The 23,898-nt window shown below is 40.4% G+C and overlaps 1 long non-coding RNA gene across 1 annotated transcript in view; it reads left to right on the forward strand.

The window, feature by feature from the left end:
* Window positions 1-4,767: 4,767 nt before the first annotated feature.
* LOC134663123 (uncharacterized) overlaps window positions 4,768-23,898 on the forward strand; it is a 94,930-nt gene continuing 75,799 nt past the window's right edge. The window contains exon 1 of the long non-coding RNA XR_010098124.1: window positions 4,768-4,823. This is a non-coding gene — a long non-coding RNA (uncharacterized LOC134663123). The remainder of the gene's footprint in view (window positions 4,824-23,898) is intronic.

Consider the following 23,898-nt stretch of genomic DNA (forward strand, 5'->3'; position numbering starts at 1 on the left):
ACTAGTCTATGTGTGTGTCCCACTCCTCGACAGAGGCCTCCCCTCTCCAATCCTCCCTGTGCTGAGCAAGATTCCGCCAATCTCGCTGTCATTAAGTATACATATTAGAAAAAAAATACTCAATCAAAATGATGCTTAGGGATGCAAAATCACAGCGACGAATTAAAGGTTCGGTTTCGATCTCTCTTCAGGCAGAGAAAATTGAGGCTAGCCGGCATGTGTGTGGGGCCAGTAAATAAGCGAAATTACGATAAAATTAACACAACAAGAGAACGATTCTTTTTTTAACAATTGAGTTTAATTTTCATCACGTTTTGGTAACACCCTGAGTCGTGTTATCAGGTGTCTCACGCGCACAAAAAAGTACGAGCAAAATGCCTTATGAAACGACCCCTAGATGTTTTAGCCAAAATGCCAATCGCTTAATATGCTTCGTAGTGAACGAAACGCCTCCGTCGCGCTATGGCCAATGTCTCTGTCGCACCATAATATGGAAGAGTGATAGCGAGACACTAGAGAAGAGTGAGATCGATTGGCATCTTGGCTACGCACCCTGATTGCACTGTGTCAGCACGAATCCGCGTGACCTGTAACGCTGATTGATCCTCACTTACAAGGTTGTATTAAAATAAGATGAAAACCATATCGCATCACAACAAAATCGGCCTAGTTTTTCCATGTTACATGTTACACAGAAAAGGAAACGCGCTTGTGGAAGGAGAAATGATTGCCAATATTTTTTATATGAATGACACTTCTCTGTATCATCTCCAATATCAGAATTATCATTGAATGGCACAGGTTAAGGCAGTTTGTAGGGAATGCCATATTCATTAATGTAATTTTACGAATTCTTTATTGCCCGAGAAAATCATACGAATACCCGTATAAATAGCGTAAAATTTTATTAAATTGAAAACAAAAAGCATGCATGACGCATTGGCTAAGGCGAAAACCATAGGTGGGAACGAAAGGTCCGATCGCTGTGTCTCGCTCCAACCTATGGTTGTCGCCTTAGCCGAAGCCAGTCACGCAATGTCGTGGCCAGGCCGTCAGCTCGTACTGCCGTGGCGTCAGCTTGTACTGCCGTGCCGAAAATATTCAGGCGCGATACGTAAAGCGCCTTAGGCCCACTTGCACCATCCCACTAACCCGGGGTTAAGCAATTAAATCGTTAACATAATGTCAAATTGTACTGGTAACCATGGTAACGGCAGGTTTAACCGGTTAACCCCAGACCAGAAGCAATATCCGGCTCCGCAGTGTCACACTGACTCTTGCGAGGAGCCTTGCGTGTCTTTAATGATGATATAATTTACCTAATGAATAGCCAAACATCTCACTTGCTCAGTTGTGTTAGAAAGCCGATAACCGATGAAAGCGATGATTTAATATGAAAGACGTACTGGTAGTCTATGTGTACCTACTCTACAAATTGATCTCATTCTGACATAACATAAATATAATATTTTTATATTGAAGCGAGCGATATGATGCACATTGAGTGATGTCAAATTAAAAATGACTTGTAAGGAGCACTCGAAAGTATTTCTAAATCTAGTAAATCTACTACCTGTTTTATTCGCTATTCCAACGTTTCATGGCCCCATTAATCGAATTATAGCGTTAGGAGCAATTAAGCGTCGCAGCTATAATGGCGTCGCCCAAGTCTGTTCAAATTAGTCGATTATCGGCTGAGTGCCGTATCACACGATATAGGTATTCGGTACAGGAGGTCGATTTTCAGGTGGAAATTGGCACGGACGGTCCACTTACCTACACACACTTTTTTAGTTAATTGCAACATAGATAACGGGGTTTTATTGTCACTGCCAAGAACGTACGGATATAAATCATTTTTTGTTTTCGTGATAAACTAGTTAAACATACAAAAGTAACATGAGAAATTCATAATAATTACATATTGTTTACCACGAAATGGGCTCGCCTCAGCATAATGCTGACCCGAGAGTCTGCGCTGATCTTTCGGCGAGTCCATTTATTGTGGGCCACGATCGCAGCTGTACGGCACGGCCTCCTAAGGGCGATTGTGCACTACAATGAATTTTACTGTCCGGCAGTCCGAGTTTTCATGGTCCGATATGGCATGAAAAAAACGGATGATTGGCTTGTGCACTTGTCCGTCTTTTTACTCGCAGGTGCGGCGCAGTGTCATGAAAAAAACGGATGATTGGCTTGTGCACTTGTCCGTCTTTTTACTAAAAGAGAGGCTACGTCAGCCACCTAAGAGCCCACGATCGTCGCTCTCAATAACTAGTACAATCCCAGTCGCCGTGGCCGAAACCGGCCAGGAAAGGATGATGATGAAAGAGAGGCCCGCCCCCGCTCGGCCAAGTCATGAATTATACTAATTCCACACGCAGTGCACAAGCATAAACACGTTTTTCATGGCTGTCATCTCGGACCGGAAAAAAACTGTCCGGAATGGGGAAAAGTAAAATGTCGGACGGTAAAATTACGTCTAGTGCACAAGCTACTATATACATTTAATAGCGTGCCATATCGGACCGTAAAAACTCGGACTGCCGGAGAGTAAAATTCATTGTAGTGCACAATCGCCCTAAAACTGAACGCATCCACTTGCGGTGACTGCCAGCGCCATCTGGCCTACGGGTGTGACAGATACTGATAACCTAAAAGGCAATGCCATACAAGATGCTAAAAATAACAAACAAATTGAGAAATACTAGAACATATCAAGCATAAAACACATGAAACAACAGTGAAAACATTACAGATATTTCGATACAAACATATTTCATAATTTGTCCATGTATCGTGTATAGGTAGTGCTTGTCAAATCTAACCCAAATCTTTTCCACATATACCTACATGTAGTAGTAGTAGTACACTCTTTATTGTACAAAAAGACATAATAACATACAAGTAGTGAGAAGTACAAAGGCGAACTTATCCCTATGAGGGGTCTCTTCCAGGGACGTGTCGGACGCCTCGGCCAGAAGCCGGACCATTCTAGCCGCTAGAATGGTCCGGGTCCTGGCCGAGCTAGAATCTAGCGTGAGTTAGCCTTTATGTATTTACGGGCATTTTGAGATTACGCTCTTTTTTTATGATCAAAACATTTATATAATATGATATATTCTAAGGTAACCTACAAAGCTCAGTGTTGTCAAACTTCAAAGATATATTCGGCGAGGCACTTAGCTTGTAGAACATATAGTTGAAAGAAATGATTTTTGTGAGTAACTTTTATAAAGGCACACCATGAAAAAGCTTCGAGAATATATACGGATCTAACATGCTCCTGGTCAGCCACAATCCATTTTAACGCAAAAAAAATTCTCTACCATACCCTATAGGACTTTGTGGCTGACTATAGTCAGCCACAAAGTAACAAGAAAAATTAAATTTTGTTAAGTCCATAAAAAAATACACTGGAACGGAGGGCCTTAGTCTTGTGGGCGGCAAGAGTTTTTTTTGTGCCGTGACGACTCAATCCAATAATTATCTAAAAACTTGAAGTGCCACAAAAGATCTTGCTCCACTTTTCAAACATTTCCTTCGACAAACTCATTTTCTCCGACCCATCCCTTTGTCCGAATCGATCTCGTAGTCAGACACTTTAGAATCACTCTTCAATCCTGACGGGCATTGACATTTCTAATTTCCCCCGATAAAGAGGCAAGTGGTGTTCAATTAGGCAAACACTTTCCTCCGGATTACCGGAACCCTTTTCAGATCGATCCTCGATTCACTTTTGTTATAATTGACTTTCGCCACTCGAGCTTGACGAATGCTGAATGTCAATCGATGTTCGATTGTTTTTGGAAGGAGTTCTAGGGCACTGAGGATAGATAAGGGCAGAGACGAGAATAAAAGAAACTGTAGTTCTACAAACAGAAGTCAGGTTCTTGTCATTTTGGGGGATGAAACCACCATGCGATGCTTAGCTAGGTCTCTAATAATGATGTACAGTGCTTTGATTTCCCCTTAACTAGTGTTATCCCATTTGTTTGCTGCAGGGTCTTTTCATTCAAATTTACTGATGATATGCCATAAGTTCATAAGTGCTAGTATTCTATAATCATATTTTTTTTATTTGCAAGTACACGATTACAATAGGTCTTAAACATAGAATACCGCCTATAGAAACCTAATATTGGTCATTTTGTTCGCGACGCAACTCACCAAACTGTGAGGTGCGGGAGGGGTGCTCACGGCGTTGCGATTGGTCGTTTCAAATATGGCGCGATGTCACGTGTCAGCGTAGGGATGGGACACGTTCATTACGGACAGTGGTACAGTGGTACAGTAATTTATTGTGGTAAAATTGTTATCATTTAGTTTAGGTAGGTACTTAAAGTAAACTTATTTAAGAATATTATTGACTAATAATATTTTAGCAATGTAAAAATGTAGGTAAAACCTAAAAATTTTACTTAACATAATGGCATTTATATTTAAAGTTGTTCCCGCATCTTGCATTTTAAACTTTAGATCTTTATATTATTTCCACTTAAAATCGCGATCTCTTTCAATACTAATACGAGAAAAAATTGTCACCTAAAATTCATACAATTTACTTTCCGTTTTGTTACGGTCATTATAGAGTGTTCTATTAAAAACATAATGAAATAGGCCAAAAAAATTGGGTACATTGTTTTTTTCTCAGTAAAAATGGAAATGGTTTGTTATTCTGAGTAGTGTCGCGGGTTCGAAACCCGGTTCGTACCAATGAGTTTTTTGGAACTTATGTACGAAATATCATTAGATATTTACTAGTCGCTTTTCGGTAAAGGAAACATCGTGAGGAAACCGGACTAATCCCAATAAGGTCTAGTGTACCCTCTGGGTTGGAAGGTCAGATAGCAGAAGCTTTCGTAAAAACTAGAGCCTACGCCAATTCTCGGGACTAGTTGCCAAGCGGACCCTAGGTACCCATGAGCCGTGGCAAAAGCCGAAACAACGCGGGGAAGATGATGACGTATGTCTATCACAAACCAAAACCGAGTTCCCTCGCACTTCTTTGAAGTTCATCATCGGGTCCATCTCGTGACATGAGGCCTAACTGCTCCCCTAGAGGATTCTAAAAAACCCACACAACATATGCCTATCACAAACCAACACCGAGTTCCCTCGCACTTCTTTGAAGTTCATCATCAGGCCCATCTCGTGATATGAGACCTAGCTGCTCCCCTAGAGGATTCTAAAAAACCCACACAACATATACCTATTACAAACCAACACCGAGTTCCCTCGCACTTCTTTGAAGTTCATCATCAGGCCCATCTCGTGACATGAGACCTAACTGCGCACCTACGCGATTCTAAAAAAACTCACCGATTTCTTATTTTAATACTAGAACTCTATAATGATTATACTACTAGCAAAAAACGAAAATACGTACGTATACCTACTTAATATTTAAGATAAACTACCATTATATTAAAACTACAGATTAATTACATTATTATATTCAATTAAAAGTAAAAGAGAATCACAGTTTTGTTTTATATTTCTTAAAATGGTACAATACGGTACGAACGAAGGCACGAAGTTCGCGCAACTGACGAAACCATCATCGTCGCATCCCTAGTCGTAACGTGAAAGGGATAGCACATTGCATTTTCAAGTTGACGAAAAGGGACGGACATACTTCGCCCTGAGCTTATTGACCACTATAAAATGAACCCCGCGGACAAGAAACAATTTTCAACGTAATAATGAATTTGACTTTCCCGTCGAAGGTAATTCCATCTGTTTTGTAAGTAGAAGTCTAAGATGACTTGCCACACCATATTACTCTGCAATATCCCATGATTTCCTCAAGAATTCAATAGTTTACGATTTATTTTCTTAGACACGTGCACACTGCTAACGGGTCGTAAGCTTGGTCGCTACTGATCGGAGCGGCGCGCGTGCAATATTATATTTGACCTATGCACCATACGGGTGATGACCGCGAGTCGTCCTATAAGCTCTGTCTATAGGGGTTGGTCTGTGGTCTTAAACATACAACAGTTCCACCAATATAATTTTTATGGATAAAGGAATGAAAGGAATGAAAGTGCGCATCCCATACCTCAACTACTTGTCAATTTTTTCCTTAATGTTTCAACAGATGTCTTTTGCGACACCTTTTCAATTTATACTTGGAATTGGAAAAGATTTTTTAATTATGTTATTCCTTTTATATGTTTAATATTGTAGAATTGTGTAATTTGTGCCTATCGTTCCAAAATTATATACCTATATACTTACCTACTGATCAAAAGGGGCAGAGCACGCCATCCCGCCACCTTAAATATAGGCAAATGTCATGCATATCCTTGAGAAATAACGTTCTCACGACAAATCAGTCTACATGTACCTAATGCGGCACGGGAATGCACTCGCAATTTCTATTTACCCTTTACGCAATTTTATATATATATACGTATTTTAAAACTGGAAGAGAAGGAAAGGGAGAACGTCTTCCTCAAGACCCAGGTTGTAGATCTCCAAAATCAATTAAACCAGCAAGCTCAGCAGTCGCTAAGTTCAGAACTGGAGATAATGGGCCTTCCTGAAACGCCAAATGAAAACCCCTACCACATAGTCCTGACTACAGCCTCGACGCTAGGGATGAACCTCGATGAAGTTGATGTAAACTTTGTGACCCGCGTGGGCCCGCGACGCCAGGGTGACAAAATCAATCAATCTAGGCCCCTAGTGGTTTCTTTTGTGAGGAGGGCGAAACGTGAAGAGTTCTTAAAACAGGCAAAAACTCGGCGGTCAACGCTCAGTAGCAAGGACATCGTACCAGCAAGTCCCACGACGAGGGTATTCGTGAATGAGCGCTTGACCAGTGACGGCAGGCGCTTATTTCGTGACACACGGTCATGGGTTAAGGAACACGGTTATAAATACTGCTGGATTCGCAGAGGTAACATCTACATCAGGAAGCATGAAGGTAAAGATGGAAGCCCGGCCCTTCAGATTCGATCTCACGAAGATCTCCAAAAGTTTTCAGGACAATGTAACGAATAACTTTCTAGGAATGTGTTTGTTTACCTGGTTTTATTTTGTCTCACGTTTTTCGCTAATAATGAGACAGCAGTGTCTAACCATCATGGCCTTACATTACTTTTTGAATAGAATGTTGACATATGTTACCCACATCCACATCAACTCTTCACTTCACACACACATACATACACACACACATACTTATAGGAAAATATACGTAATAAGCATACTTTACTTTATACATTATGTCATTGCTCATACCGTAGATGGGATGCTCACAACCCGTAGAGGCATTATCACTTTCGAATACAATACTCTCTTTTATTTATTCTTGTATTGTGAATGGCAGCGTTAGAACTAATGTCTGAAATCGACAACTCCTTTAATGTTGAATGCCATGCAATATCCACCCCTGAAGAGTGTAGTCCCATTATCTCTAAGTATTCATTGAAACTTCTTCAAATAAACATAAGAAGTGTACAACGCAACTTTGACAACTTCTTATTGATTTTTGCTCGTTTAAATATAAGTTTTGACATTATTATTTTCAGCGAATGCTGGATCAATGATAACTCTACGATTAAACAAATAAACGGATACACATCCTTTAGTACAAGAAAGTATATAAACAAATCAGGAGGGGTAATCGCTTATGTGAACAACAAATGGTCACCAAATGTGTCAGAGCCAGATATAGCTGACGCAAACTGCTTAGAGATAGACATTCCAAGCGTTTCTACAGTTTTAGCTATCTATCGGTCCCCGTCTTTTTCTAATGTTGACAATTTTTGCTTATCCCTGGACCAGTTTCTTAGAACCGTCTGCCGAAAGTCATGTCTAATAGTGTCAGGTGATATGAACATTAACATTTTGGAATCAGCAGCAGATGACGAAAATGCATCAAGATACCTGGATGTGCTTGCTTCGCATGGATTACTCTCCTCGGTCAACAAACCAACACACAGTAAAACGTGCATAGACCATATATTCATATCAAGCAGTCTTTCTGCTGAATCGATTGTATGCCAGTCCGACCTAACTGATCATGATCTAATTATGATCGGCATCGTAACGGAAAGTATTAGGAATACTACTCAAAAAAGATCAAGACTAAAGGTCAACTACGCCGGACTCAGCAGAGAACTTGAATTTGCTGACTGGTCCCCTGTTGTGCGGGCAAGCTCTGTGAATGATGCCGTGTCGGTTTTCTCAACCATTGTCACAGAGGCGATCTCCAGAAACTCCGAAAAGATTCAAGTAAGCCGCTCTAAATTCTGTATCCAACCTTGGATGACTCCGGGGCTAATTAGGTGTTCAAAACAGAGAGACAAACTACACCGGATTTCGCGGCAATCTCCGAACGACGAAACTAAAAAACTTGTATACACAAGATATCGCAACTTTTTTACTAATCTTCTAAGAAATCTTAAAGTGGAACATCAGAGAAAAGAACTTACTGCCCACAAAAAGTCGCCAAAAAAACTATGGAAAACCATAAATAAAATTACACACCGGAACTCTACAAAATCTACTGCGCAAAATCTGACAAAGATTAAAAATACTGAAAAAGAGTCCCTGAACGTATGTAACGAATACTTTGCAACTGTGGGTCAGAACCTTGCGAACACAATCTTAACAGAGGAAAATGAAACACAAGAGTCTTTGGCAGCCAAAGTTAAAGTAAAATCATCGAGATTTAACTCAATTTTCATTTGCCCCACAGACAAAAGTGAGGTTCTCAGCCTGATCCAAAAATTGGACACAGATAGTTCTCCAGGCCTTGACAATATTAACAATAAAATTTTGAAAGCCACTGGTTCGGCTATTGCTGAACCCCTTGCAGTGATTTTTAACCAAAGCATAGAAAGTGGTATATTTCCCACGGCTTGGAAAATATCGGCAATAGTTCCGATTCACAAAGGGAATGCCAAAAATGAACCCTGCAACTATCGGCCTATATCACTACTGGGATGTTTCTCAAAACTTCTAGAGCGAATTGTAAATAAAAGGATAGTTACTTACCTTGAATCCAATGGCCTTCTAGCGGATCGTCAGTTTGGTTTCAGAAAGGGGAAATCGACCGAAGATGCCGTTACTCTTCTTACAGAAATTGTCTCATCACACTTGGACGGGGGCCGGGCCTGTGTCGGAGTCTTTCTAGATTTAGCAAAAGCCTTCGACACGGTTTCTGTCCCCATCCTTTTGAGAAAACTAGAGGCATACGGGTTTCGTGGGAATACACTAAGTTGGTTTACTAGTTACCTGACTGAAAGAAAGCAGTGTGTTCAAATTGGGGAGCACTTTAGTGACTTGAGGGCGGTTTCCTTTGGCGTACCACAGGGCAGTATTTTAGGTCCTACCCTTTTTCTATTGTACATTAATGACATTACACTTACTCCGCTACAGAATGCTGAGCTACTGTGTTATGCCGATGACACCGCTATCGTCTTTCACGGTTGCTCTTGGGAAAACGTCTTTAGCCATGTCGAGCATGGTATGTCTCTACTATCAGGTTGGTTAAAGCAGAACCTTTTAACTTTAAATACAACCAAATCGAAATTCCTTTGTTTCCATAAGACAGCGGCTTCGTCACCAGGGCTTCAGATGAAACTTAAAGTGCACAATCGTGGTTGCACTGATTCTTCAACTCAAACTTGTATGTGTGACCATATGATAAGATCGAACAAAATAAAGTACCTCGGGATTGTGATAGACGATAAACTAAACTTCGGGCTGCATGTGGAGGCAGTGGCGGGTAGGGTCAGAAAGCTGATATACACCATGAAGATGTTAAGGGAATCAGCTGACTTACCCCTATTAAGAACTATTTATACCGCACTTGGACAATCGATAATCAATTACTGCATCCTTGTCTGGGGAGGTACATCCTCGACTATCCTTCTGAAATTAGAAAGAGCGCAAAGAGCGGTGCTTAAGATAGCCTTGAAGAGACCAATTAGGTATCCTACGAAGGTCCTATACAATGACGCTCAAGTACTCAGTGTTCGGAAGCTCTATCTTCTGAGGGTGGCTCTGTCTGTACACAAAATGGTTCTAAACTCATCAAACTACAATAGGTTACTTAAAAATCGAATATTTAAAATTCCTACGACTGCCGTCAAAACCACATTTGCACATCGTTTCTCAGTCTTTCTCCATCCCCGAATCTACAATCGTTTAGTTAACTTGTACAATTTTAAAAATTACTCGGTCTTCGAAACAAAAAAGCTCTTAACAGTTAAGATGATAAACTTATCCTTTTTAGACACAGAAAACATTATTAGAATAATATCCTAACATATAACACACTTATACACACCACACACCCACACACCCACACACGCACACTCACACAAACACACACACGCACACACACACACACACACACACACACACACACACACACACACACACACACACACACACACACAACGTGTTGACACTCAATTAGAATAATAATTTTTAGGCCTTAAATATATTGTTTCTCTTATAAATTAATTTCCTAAGTCTACTTTAATTTTTGTGTTCAAAATTGTTCAATAGCCGCTCATGTAATACCTACCTTTAAGTATATCGTATGATTTCCCTCACGGGACAGGCTTTGCCTAGTGTGGGGGTCAGTATAAAGTGTAAATGCTGTAATGTATTTTTTGGAAATAAACTATTTGTATTTGTATTTGTATTTGTTGTATTTGTATATGTTGATTGACAGTCTATACTTTTAACTTGTCTCTAAAGGCACGAAGGACAGATTGGGGCTTTAATTTAGTATAAGCTAAGTCGCTTGAGACCCTTTTTTAATCGAGTTCGTTTCTGTTAATTGACACGGAGGCGGCGATTTCAGATAATGGCAAAGACAGGCCATTTCGAACGTGCACCTGACATCAAACTGATATTGGAATCATACATGAATCATATCAGTTAGTCTCACGCTAGAACGGCCCGAGTCCGGGCCGAGACAACCAACACTTCATTTTTGATGACAGGTGACCACGTGATTATTTCTATAGAAAACAAAGTGTCGGATGCCCCGGTCCGGTTCTATATAACGTGAGTCTGTTACTGAATATTACATAAATTTACCATAATTACCCAAAATATATAATTTTATAGGTAGGAAAGTTATATTATTTACTAGGTACCTACTGAAACAAAATATCCAAAAAAATGTTCTCTGAATAACATCAGTAATGGTCCTCAAGGCCGGGAAAATATCTTTTGAAATTATTGAATGGCGGTAAATGGCACGATTACTATTAGGTAATAGTGTTTTTCTCTGGACACTGTTCTATAAATTCAATAAGAGCTCCCTTAAGGAAAAAGGAGAAAAATGATTTAGTAAAAGAAAATGCGAAAAATGTTTGCTATAAATATGTTGTAATATTTTTTGCCGCTTTTTACACACTTTTATTTAGCTTCACTGCGTACGAATACCTATTTCTCTTTGTACCTATGGTGCTTCAAATCTTGTAACTTAAATTTGAACCACTTCCCGCCCTTCCCGGTGTCTGATTGAGCTGAAATTTCGTATACTTACTTCCATATTTCAGATGACAATGCAATAATACGCTAACATGGAGCTGATCTGATGATGCAGTCGAAAGGTATCCAAAGGAACTCTTTAATGGAAAAACATAAACACATTGAGTACTTATAGGCTCATTTGAAAGGTCCCGAGAAGTACAAAAACTCAATCACTATTGCAAAATGTCTGCAGCACTATGTATAATTGAGGTTAACGCCATCTAGCGTTATTTCGTTGCATTACTTGAAACCCCCAAGCACATCACTGTTAGTACTCGAGTTATATTAATAATAGTTAGATAGAAACTCACTAGATGGCTTTGATCTCGGACTGTCTAGAATACAAAATGACTAGTGTAATATTTTGCCTATATCTCTTTTAGTCTACATCGCAATCGGTCTAGAACACAAAATGACCACATATAGGTAGGTTAGGTTCGTTAGGTATCTTCAAATGGCCGAAGGCCGAACCGCACAGAAATAGGAGCCCCGCGGCAGCGGGGCTCCGTCGACATCGCTAACGTAAAGATAAACCGACGAAATGTAGGTAAATAAAGGTCTAAATAATTGTAGTCATTTTGTGTTCTAGACCGTTTGCGATGTAGACTAAAAGGGATATAGGCAAAATATTACACTAGTCATTTTGTGTTCTAGACAGTAGACAGTCCGAGACCAACCCCGCTAAAGAAGTTTTCACTTATTTCAACTAAATCGGTTCAGCGGTTTAAGCGTGAAGAGGTAACACAGACAGACAGACACACTTTCGCATTTATAATTTTAGTATGGATAATTCGTTGTTATTGTAATCGGTTATTTTTTATGTTACTTAACCGGTTATATTTGTTGAAGGACTCGTATATTCCATATAACCTCTCTCTCTCTCTCTCTCTCTCTCTCTCTCACACACACACACAACACACACACACACACACACGCGCACATCCACACACACTTTTGTTATTTTTAGGGTTCCGTACCTCAAAAGGAAAAAACGGAACCCTAATAGGATCACTCGCGTGTCTGTCTGTCCGTCCGTCTGTCACAGCCTATTTTCTCCGAAACTACTGGACCAATTAAGTTGAAATTTGGCACACATATGTAAGTTTGTGACCCAAAGACGGACATGTAACGTAAACAAATGAATTTTAAATATGGAGGCCACTTTTGGGGGGTAAAAGAGCAAATTCAAAAATAAAGTTTTTCAAACTATATCGTGTTACATATCAAATGAAAGAGCTCATTTTGAGAATCTCAAATATATTTTATTTATATGTCGGAGTGAGATCTATCAGAATGCTAACAATGCGTAAACCATGAACCATGGTTAGTCGATTTGTAACTTAAGAAACGTCAGATAGTTGCCTGGGTGAAATCAGAGATGGCGTTGCGGAGCTGTCACCTGGACAGTGACAGTTGGCGGCTATATAAGAAGGGCGGAAAAGACCGCCCCGGGGGGAGAGCCACTCGGAACCTCGCACGGACGCACCTCACCAGCACCTGCCTATCCGACTGACGATTTTCTGTGAAAATCGAAGCCGGAACGCGCCCGGCCCCTGCCGGAGGGGAAGCCCAGCGGTGCCCAGAACCCATCCACCGACGGTCGCCCTGCCCAACAGGACCGACTGATGGTGACGCGTCGCGCAGGTCCCGCATCATCACGGACAAGAAGCCACCGATGTCCCCCCCCGTCCCTTCGGGGCGGGTGGGTAGACAAGAAAACGGATTTTACAATCCACCCGCAGCCACAACAGTAAAACTCGCGACCCACCCGGTCCCCTCGGATAGGGTGGGTAGTTCGCAACGCGAGTTTTACGAAGTACCCGACGACACCAGGACCCCGGTGTTAGCATTTCATAGTCATAATTAATTATTAAAATATGTAATCTAAATTTCTATATATTTTGATAAACAGTGTTAGACTGTTTATCAAAATACATTAATTAATATGTAACGGAAGTAAGCATTTGACATCTCGAGCTGGCTCCCGATTGGTCGCGCCGTCTTAAATCGTAAAGCTTCCGGTGAGGCAAGATGGCGGCAACTGGCGCTACGGTTGGGAGGCAGAACGAGTGAGGCAACGAATGAGTGAAGATCGGATTGTCATATTGTAATAACTAAACGTTGTGATTTGATGTAAAATTAATTGGTCGTGTCGGAGAATACGTGAATACACATCTTGCTGGATCATCGGATTGTTTTATTGAACTGTCGTTTCACAGTTCAGAAGGCGGGATTAGTCGAGGTTCTCGTATAAAAACTTCGGTGAAAAAACTTACGCCCTTGAAGGTATGTAATCTAATCGCAAATTATTGGCCTTTCTAATTTGATACATTTGGACATATTTCTTTTTTTTTTCTTTTCTCATCTTTTTGTTTGGTGATTATTTGAAGTTATTTCACTATCACAAGTTTGATATGAAACGAAAACGGTTTTTATTAAGTGCTTCGACCGAAAGAATTATTTTTTTTAGAGGGTAGCCTATTTACATTATTTTTATCTTATCTTGATTACATGTAGTCGCTATAATAAATGAGTATAGACAATAAATAAAGAAAAATTAGATTAAGGCACGCATGACGTTATAACAGTTGTTTACATGAGTCAACAGTTGTTTAAAAAGAGTTTACAAAAACTTACAAATTTACAAATGCTCTTAATTATCAAATTGTGTTAGTGTGCGATAATTGCAGTGTCTTATGGTAGTTTACTATAGTTTACAATGAGTTTACAAAAGTTTACAAATTTACAAATGTTCTGAAAGTCCCAAATTGTGTCAAATTATGTTAAATACAACGTTTCACAGTAGTTTACAATAGTTTCCAATGAGTTTACAAAAGGTTACAGATTTACAAATGTTCCGAAAGTCCCAAATTGTGTCACATTATGTTAAATACAACGTTTTACAGTAGTTTCCAATAGTTTCCAATGAGTTTACAAAAGTTTACAAATTTACAAATGTTCCGAAAGTCTTAAATTGCATTAGGGTAAGTTAAATATAGTGTTTACAGTAGTTTACAATGAGTTTACAAAAGTTTACTAAAGTTTACAAATTTACAAATGTCGGAAATCTATGAAATATTTATTTAGTAGAGTTTCTACTTGGATATCTCGTATTTTACACAAGTTTACAAAAGTTTACAAATTTACAAATGTTCTGAAAATGTCAAATATCCATAGTATGTGCCAGATTAAGTGTCTTACAGTACTTTACAAAATTTTACAGTGAGTTTACAAATTTTACAAAAGTTTTAAATTTAAATAGGCTTTAATATAAATAGTGATTTATTGTTGTTTATATCAGTTCACATCATTTGTAAGAGTTTATAAATTTACAAATGTCGAAGAAAGTTGAAATTTTCAATAAGTAAGGTTGTGTATGGTGTTTATGCGTTTACAAAGAATACTAACATATTAGTAATAGCTTACATAAGGTTTACAAGTTATATTCTGAATTAGAATCATAATCGACTCAGTTATTGTTATTATATTTTTAGAACATTCACTTTTGGTGGACTTTTGCAGTTACAATCATGGCAAGTGGAGAAGAGTCGAGTCCAGGACCTTCTCGTAGACGAAAAAGAGACGAATCGTATGAAGAGGATGACAGCTGTACCCCAGAGCGCCAAAGACGTCGGCACTCGGGGCACCGCAGCAGCCGTAGCCGGCATAGAAAGAGCAGGAAGGTGAGGAGTTCGAGATCTCGTCGGCGGAGGACACCCAGTTCTGCGCGCCGCCAGCGCGGGCACGAGCTGAGCCGATTACAACCAGGTGAACCCCAATCAGTCGTACCACCTAACCCTAGCCAGATGATTCCGACAGGTGCAGATGCAGATACAATTTCACCGGATGTGTCTAATTCAGCTGTTAGTAATAAGGAAATGGCAGATTTTGCTACACAATTTAAAGAACTCATTCAGACTATGAAAGCGGGAGGCAGTAATGAAAGATTTCCGACTATGAATGTTATACCTGAATATGACCCTGCTAAACGGACGCAGACGATTAGTACGTGGTTGTTGAAGGTTAACGAATGCGCGCAAATTTATGGCTGGACAGAACGACAAACAATCCATTATGCCTTACCGAAGTTAGTAGGCCTTGCACAGCAATGGTATCAAGGATTACCAAGTCTCCTGTTTTCATGGTCTGAGTGGCAGGAGAAACTGAAATCAGCTTTTCCAAGTGAAGAGAATTATGGGCGACTTTTGACGGAAATGTTGGCCTGTAAAGCGCGATTTGGTGAATCGTTAGAGGAATACTATTACAGAAAAATTATCTTATTGAATCGCTGTAATATATCGGGTAAGAACGCAATAGACTGTCTGTTGTTTGGTATTGAGGATAGGTCAGTAAGGACAAGCGCAGAGGCTGCTCAATTCACAGAGCCTGATAAATTGTTAGTATATTTAAGAAACGTTAAAATTACCAAACCCAGCGAAAGGACCAACACATCTTTTCAGGCCAGCACTTCCGACAATAGGCGTCCTAGGTTTAATAAATCTGTGTCCAGTAATAATGAGCCTAAAGGCAACACAAAATGTTACAATTGTGGCGAAGAGGGTCACCCATATTTTAAATGTAAACTTCCAATCAAAAGGTGCAACTTATGTAATAAAGTTGGGCATATTGCCAGTGCTTGTCCATCAAAGAAAGATAATACTGAGAAAAAGACCGTTTTACGCATATCGCTTAAACAGGGTAATGATACTAAATATTTCAAGTCCGCGACAGTTAATGGTACAGATTTAGAATGTTATGTAGATTTCGGCAGTGAATGCACTGTAGTGAGGGAATCGGACGCTCGCAAATTATCAGATGATTGGATTCTAACAGACTTACCGGTGCTTATAGGATTCGGTGAAGGACTAGTTAACTCCATAGGAAAGGTTAATGTCACTCTAAAAATAGACTCAGCTCAAGCGGGTTTGGAAGCGTTGGTTGTCCCAGATCATCTTTTGAAAGTTCCTCTGTTGGTAGGGCAAACATTTACCGAACAAGAACACGTTGTTGTTTATAAAACTAGCAAGACGCTTAAAATATCAACAAACGCATTGCAGGTTAAAGAAAATATACCATTGTATGTTCGTGAGTCAGTAAATGTTAAGGGCTATACGGTTGTAGACGTGTATTCGAAACCAACGTATAATGGGGATTTGTTTATTGAGCCAAGTATGTGTTTACAGCCAAGAAAAGAATACGACAGTATACAAAGTACACTAAGTACAGTAAGTAGACAGTATACAAATGGTAGATGGCTGTGGTCAGGTTGTGATCAAAGGTCTAGTTGCAGAGGGCTTTAGTTTAGATAAAGAAGTATTGTTAATCCGTGCGATACCTTTAAAGGAAGTTTCTATGCCTGCAGAAACATTCAACGTCAATAGGGTCGAACGTAAAAATGGTAATCAAGGCAGCGATTCTTTGATTGATGAAACGATGATAAATGTAGATAAAAATATAAAGGATGATGACCGGCATAAATTAGTTAATTTGCTCAATGAGTACAGGGATTGCTTCGCGTTTTCGATCAAGGAGCTAGGTTGTGTTACCAACACGGAAATGAGTATTAAACTTAATGATTCTACACCTGTGGTATATAGACCATATCGGTTACCCGTTTCAGAGCGAGAGGTAGTTAGGGATATAGTTCAGGAACTAGAAGAATCAGGTATCGTGCAACAGTCTTCTTCAGAATACGCATCACCGATTTTGTTAGTTAAAAAGAAAACAGGCGATTACCGCCTCTGTGTGGACTTTAGGACTCTAAACAAACGTACAATCAAGGAACATTATCCTCTCCCGAGGATAGATGACCAATTAGATAATCTTTCTGGACATAAATTTTATACAACTTTGGATTTGGTTTCTGGATATTATCAGATCCCCATGTCTGAATCCTCGAGACACCTGACTGCGTTCATAACGCCGGACGGGCATTATGAATTCACAAGAATGCCCTTTGGGTTAGTTAATGCACCGTCCACTTTTCAAAGGGCAATCAATAATATTTTAGGTAACGCTAGATTCAAAGACGCTCTAGCATACATGGATGATGTGAACATTCCGTCGAAGACTGTTGATGAAGGACTTACTAAATTGAAGGAGGTATTAGAGCTGTTTCGCAATTCAGGGTTGACATTAAATCTTAAAAAGTGTCACTTTTTGATGCAATCGATTAATTATCTCGGGTTTGAAATTAGCGAAGAAGGTATACGGCCGGGTGTGAGCAAGATAGAAGCGGTAGAGAAATTTCCCAGACCCACCGATCAGCATAAGGTAAGACAATTTGTTGGTTTGGCGAGTTTCTTTCGCCGGTTTGTCAAAGGGTTTTCGGCACTTGCAAAACCCTTAACTCAACTGTTGAAGAAGGATGCCCGTTGGCTATGGGGAGAAGCTGAAGAAAACGCATTTATTACGTTGAAAAATGAGTTAATTAAACGACCGATACTGTCCTTTTACGACCCGTCATATGAAACGCAGGTCCACACAGATGCTTCGAAACATGGGATAGCGGGCATACTTCTTCAATGAAGAGACAAAGACTCTCCATTCACTGCGGTCGCATATTTTAGTAGGCAGACTTCGCCGGAAGAAGCAAAATTCACTTCTTATGACCTAGAAACTCTTGCCGTGGTATGTTCAGTGCAGCGTTTTCGAGTGTACTTATTAGGTATTTCCTTCACCATTGTCACTGATTGTAACTCGCTTCGAGCCACCTTTGATAAGAAAGACATGTTGCCGAGGGTGGCGCGCTGGTGGAGCACACTCCAAGAATACGATTTTAATATTGTGTACAAGCCCGGCTTAACCATGTCCCATGTTGATGCGTTGAGTCGTAATCCCCCAGACCTAAAATCCACCCCTGTTTTAAGTATTCAAAATATTAGTTCCAATTGGATAACTACGGTACAGAACAGCGATCCCGAACTTCAGAGGATAGTAAACATACTTAATGACCCAGAAAGCAATAATGTTGTAGAAATTAAAAATAACTACTTGGTCAAGAGGGGGTTGTTGTTTAGGAAGACTGAAGACGGTGATCGCTGGGTTGTACCAAAAGGCGTTAGATGGCAGGTGCTTAAGGCTAGTCATGACGATATTGGCCATTTTGGTTTCGACAAAACCTATGAGAAAATTAAGAGCAATTATTGGTTTGCCAAAATGAGACGATTCATTAAGAAATACGTCGATTCGTGCTTAGAGTGTGCGCATGCGAAGGTACCATCTGGAAGAAAGGCTGGCGAATTACATTCCATTGAAAAAGTTGACCAGCCATTCCATACTATTCATATAGACCACTTGGGTCCCTTCGTACGCAGCAAAAGAAAAAACGCCTACTTACTTATAATAATAGATGCGTTCACGAAGTATATCACGTTAACTCCAGTGAAAAGTACAAAAACGGTTCATTCGATTAGGGCTATTAAACATTACTTCCACACTTTTGACGTACCAAAACGGCTAATATCCGATTGAGGAACATCGTTCACGGCTAAAAATTTCAAAAAGTATTTACACTCTCGAGGGGTCAAACATATCCTCAACGCAACCGCGACACCACGTGCCAACGGGCAGGTTGAGAGGTACAACCGAACGGTTTTATCTTCTCTTACTGCTGCTACCCATGGTAAATCGGAATCGTCATGGGATGAATATGTTGACGAAGTTCAATGGGGTTTAAATAATACCCTTAACAAGGGCACGGGTAAGACACCTTCACAAGCACTTTTTGGTTTTAGACTATCTGGAATGTCTGACTCAGTGTTACAATCACACATTGAAAATGACGAAACAGTGACACAGAGTGACGATAGCCAAAATAAGAGTACGGTAGGTGCTAATCAGTCGATAGAAGATATTCGTAGTGACATTTCTGAACATATCCGGTTAAATCAAGAAAAGCAAAAAGAAGCGTTTGATAAGGGTAGAAAACAACTCACTTTTCAGGTTGGAGATCTAGTAAGGTTAGAAAGGGACATACCATCGAGTGGCCAAAGTAGAAAGCTAGTGTCTAAACTTCGGGGCCCTTATCGCGTTGTTAAAGTACTTGACAATGATAGGTACGTTGTTGAGGACACGCCACTCTCTCGAAAGGGTAATAGACCATTTAGTGGAATTTTCTCAGTTGATAAAATGCATCGGTGGATGGTATTCAATAGGAGTAATGATATTGATTCTAGCAGTGAAAGTGATGAGTCGTAACTTTTGATTGGCAAGGAAGTGTAATGTAGGATTGCTCGCACCTGGGCGAATGAAGTATTATGTACAATTAACAATGATATGAGTAGATGAGTAAAATGTATAATCGGTTATGTGTTATGATAGAAAAACAATTAAAGCTATGGTTGATAAATGTGTTTTATCATTAGAGATTTGCTGCTTAAATTCAAATTTAATGTTATAGACAGTATGGGAGACACGAAGGGGCTCCTATACTATAATTAGATCATATGAGGTAGTATTGAAAACATAAAGGGGCTCCGGTACAGTGATTAATGTGTATGAAGTAATATTGGAGACATGTAGGGGCTTCAGTATTATGTTTAGTTATATGAGGCAGTATTGGAGACATGAAGGGGGCTCCAGTACTGTGATTAGTTATATGAGGCAGTATTGGAGACATGAAGGGGCTCCAGTATTGTGATTAGTTATGAGGCAGTATTGGAGACATGAAGGGGCTCCAGTACTGTAATTAATTTACATGAGGCAATATTGGAGACATGAAGGGGCTCCAGTATTGTGATTAGTTATATAAGGCGGTATTGGAGACATGAAGGGGCTCCAGTACTGTGATTAGTTTATATGAGGCAATATTGGAGACATGAAGGGGCTCCATATTGCGGTTCTGACTAGATTAGATGTGTTTTGAAAACGTCCAGTATTAATATTTAAAGTGATCGCATTATTATTGTTAACTTAGTGTTAATGATAGATAAATATGTTACAAATATAACATAGGAGAATAAGTATAAAAAGCAAATCCATTCTGATTTATGAATATGTTAAAGTATTAAAAAAATTAAACTAACTGTTAAGATTGAGTAATAGTATGTATATTACTTATTACTGGCATTTTATCGAGACGATAAAAAGTCAGGAAAGGCCGACTGTTAGCATTTCATAGTCATAATTAATTATTAAAATATGTAATCTAAATTTCTATATATTTTGATAAACAGTGTTAGACTGTTTATCAAAATACATTAATTAATATGTAACGGAAGTAAGCATTTGACATCTCGAGCTGGCTCCCGATTGGTCGCGCCGTCTTAAATCGTAAAGCTTCCGGTGAGGCAAGATGGCGGCAACTGGCGCTACGGTTGGGAGGCAGAACGAGTGAGGCAACGAATGAGTGAAGATCGGATTGTCATATTGTAATAACTAAACGTTGTGATTTGATGTAAAATTAATTGGTCGTGTCGGAGAATACGTGAATACACATCTTGCTGGATCATCGGATTGTTTTATTGAACTGTCGTTTCACACCGGAATCCACCTACGGCCCCTCAGAGCCGTGGCAACCTGACTTAGATGGCCTCATCGAAGCCCTCGGACGCCCCTACGCACCACCCCCATGGGTAGCCCCAGACCGACTTTCTCCTCGCGGGCAACTTGATCGTGTTTGTATCAAGGCTGCCAGCTTGGCGCAAGTCGGTCACATACCTCCACACCCGGAAGTATGGCCATCAGCCTTCCCCAGAGCAGTCCCAGGAAGAAGCCCAACCGCAGCGCCACCAGGACGAGCACCCCGTCACTCCACAACTTTCGGCAGTTGAGGAGAAGCCGGAGTGCAGCACGCCCGACAAGCAGGACCAGGAAGGATCCTGCAACACCACCCCGCCACCGACGGACCCGCGACCCCGCGCCAGCCCCGGAGCCGCCCCGCAGCCCCAACTAGGCCCCTCAAAAGGCCCCACCAACCAAGACGCCGCACGTACAGAGGCCCCCAAGCCGGGAGCCACTGTACCTGCCCCCCCGGCCCCCGCGCCGGCACCTACACCCGCAGCCCCCGGCATCAACCACGCAACCGTCGCAGCCCTGCAGCTGCGCCTAAACATAAAGTCTGAGCGCGCCGAACGCTCGCGTCCCTGCCGCCTACTGGGTATCGTGCCGCTCCACGCACGCCCCCCGGATAACCGCCGACAGCGCCAGTGCCCCCAGGGCACCGGGGCAAGAAGCCGAAGGAGGAGAAGAAGACACCAGGAAACGGGCACCGCGCCGCTCCACGCGCGCCCACCGGACAGCCGCCAACGGCGCCAGATTTCCCCTCCGGGACGCTGGTGCTAGAGGCAGAGGGAGTCAGCCCACAGCAGCTACGAGGCCCACAGCCACAAAGCCGCTGAAAGGCTAACAGCAGAAGTAAAAGCCATGACAGGCCACTCACGGCTAGTCATGACGAAGAAGCCACCGCCCTAGAAAAGGGCACTGAAAAGACCCGCCCGTAGTTACGGGCGGCGATTTGAAACCGCCAAAAATCCCCAAAAGGAATGGGAAGGCATCTCATACCTCCCTTCGGGAGGTATGAAAGAAGCAGACGAGCCGCCCCGGATTCATTATGATTGAGGCGATCGAGCAAAGCGGTTGTGACGTGACGTCATCTCTGGGATCGCCACGTTTCTTGATAACTGATTTTTGTAATTCATGACAACCGAAGTGATCTTAAGTTATTTTGATGTGTAATCGATAGTGTTAATTAAAACCAACTATCGGCTATCTCGACGTGTTATTATTTCATCGTCCACTTGTGAATCTATCCTCAAGTGTGCATATTTCAACGGTAGAAGATGATCCTGCCGATCTACCAACGGTTTTCCTATCCTCTTCTACACTACTGCTTCGTAATATAATTTTATGATAAATAGTTTAGCAGTTATTCAAGAAAATAGGCAAAAAATAACCATTCCCCCCTTTATCTCTGAAACTACTGGGTCTAAAATTTTAAAAAAAAATTCACTAAATGAAGGGTACACGGAAAGAACATGTCTAGTCACTTTTTTCGGAAAACGAGATTATTATCTCTAAATGAAGAGCTCTTAACCCTTCGTATGTCTAGACCCCCCCCCCCCTTTTATCTCTAAAACTACTGAGTCTAACATTTTGAAAAAAATACACTAAATAGTTCTTTACCTAAAGATGACAGGAAAACCTATTAGAAATGTGCAGTTTTTGATGGGTTTTTTAAAGATATTTTACTCACTTTTCATTAAAAAAACATATTGTTAAAAATTGTGTAACGTACGGAACTCTTGGAACGCGAGTCCGACTCGCACTTGGCCGGTTTTTTAAGCTTCTAATCACTAATGTTTCTAAACACTTAATTGTGTTCATTTATTTTTGTTAGTAACATGCCGGAAGAGCCTCCTGTCACAGGTAGTGACTATACCTACTAGGAGATCTCAACCTTTATTAATTAACCTATATTGTTTAACAGAAATAAACATTTTTCATTTTCATTAGCTTAGGTATATTGCAATAAGTATATTAATAGAGAACGTGATGAAAAAATCTGCAAATGCACATTATTGTCTAATGATTAATTGTAATAATTACCCACAATCGTTAATCGTTAATGATTAGACAGTAGACTCCCACAATGAAAGAGATGATAAAATGACATTAGCAATATATCACCGTGGTCATATTTTATGTCATGAGATTATCTGGTTCCGTCTGTCATTGCTATTCCGGGAAATATTTTCCTACTTTTACTCTATTTTTCTTGGACAGAAGAAAAATAGAGATTTGTTAGGGTTTTTTGATAAATAAAGACCAATGGCTAGTAAGGTTTTATTTTGATACAGAGCCCCTAGTGTAAATTTTATTTGATAGCGTGACGAGCTGACGAGCGTTCGCGTTGGCGTTAAGTATGTCTATTTTTGTATGGGATTTTGAACAGCGCTCCAAGCGGGACGTTTTGGAAACTCAAAATCCCATATAAAATGACACTTAACGCAAACGCGTAGGTACGTACTTCACGCTATTGAATGAAATGTAATAATATTTGCAGACTTTTTTGCTTACATTACTTACATTACCTATAATAACGAATCAACAATAAAAAACAAATACAACATTTAAGAAAATGATGAAAGCTTGGCTGTGTGAGAAATGTTTCTACAGTGTGGGCGAGTTCCTTAATAGATAAGTTAATAATAATTGCCTCCCAAAGGTCCGGGACCTCATGGTCCCGAGATATGGCAAAGACATATAATATGCATGTAATTAGGCTAGTTTAATTAAATTTGTATGCCAGTTTGTAGGCACAATGTGGAGATCCTATGCACTTACATGTTGTAAATAGTTTTAAGACCTCTTTGTGAACCCACTATTGACAAATAAATGATCAATCAATCAATCAAGCATGTTATTACTTTTTCCTGGTATGAA

Source organism: Cydia amplana, chromosome 4 (assembly GCF_948474715.1).
Source record: "Cydia amplana chromosome 4, ilCydAmpl1.1, whole genome shotgun sequence".
Lineage (NCBI taxonomy): Eukaryota > Metazoa > Arthropoda > Insecta > Lepidoptera > Tortricidae > Cydia > Cydia amplana.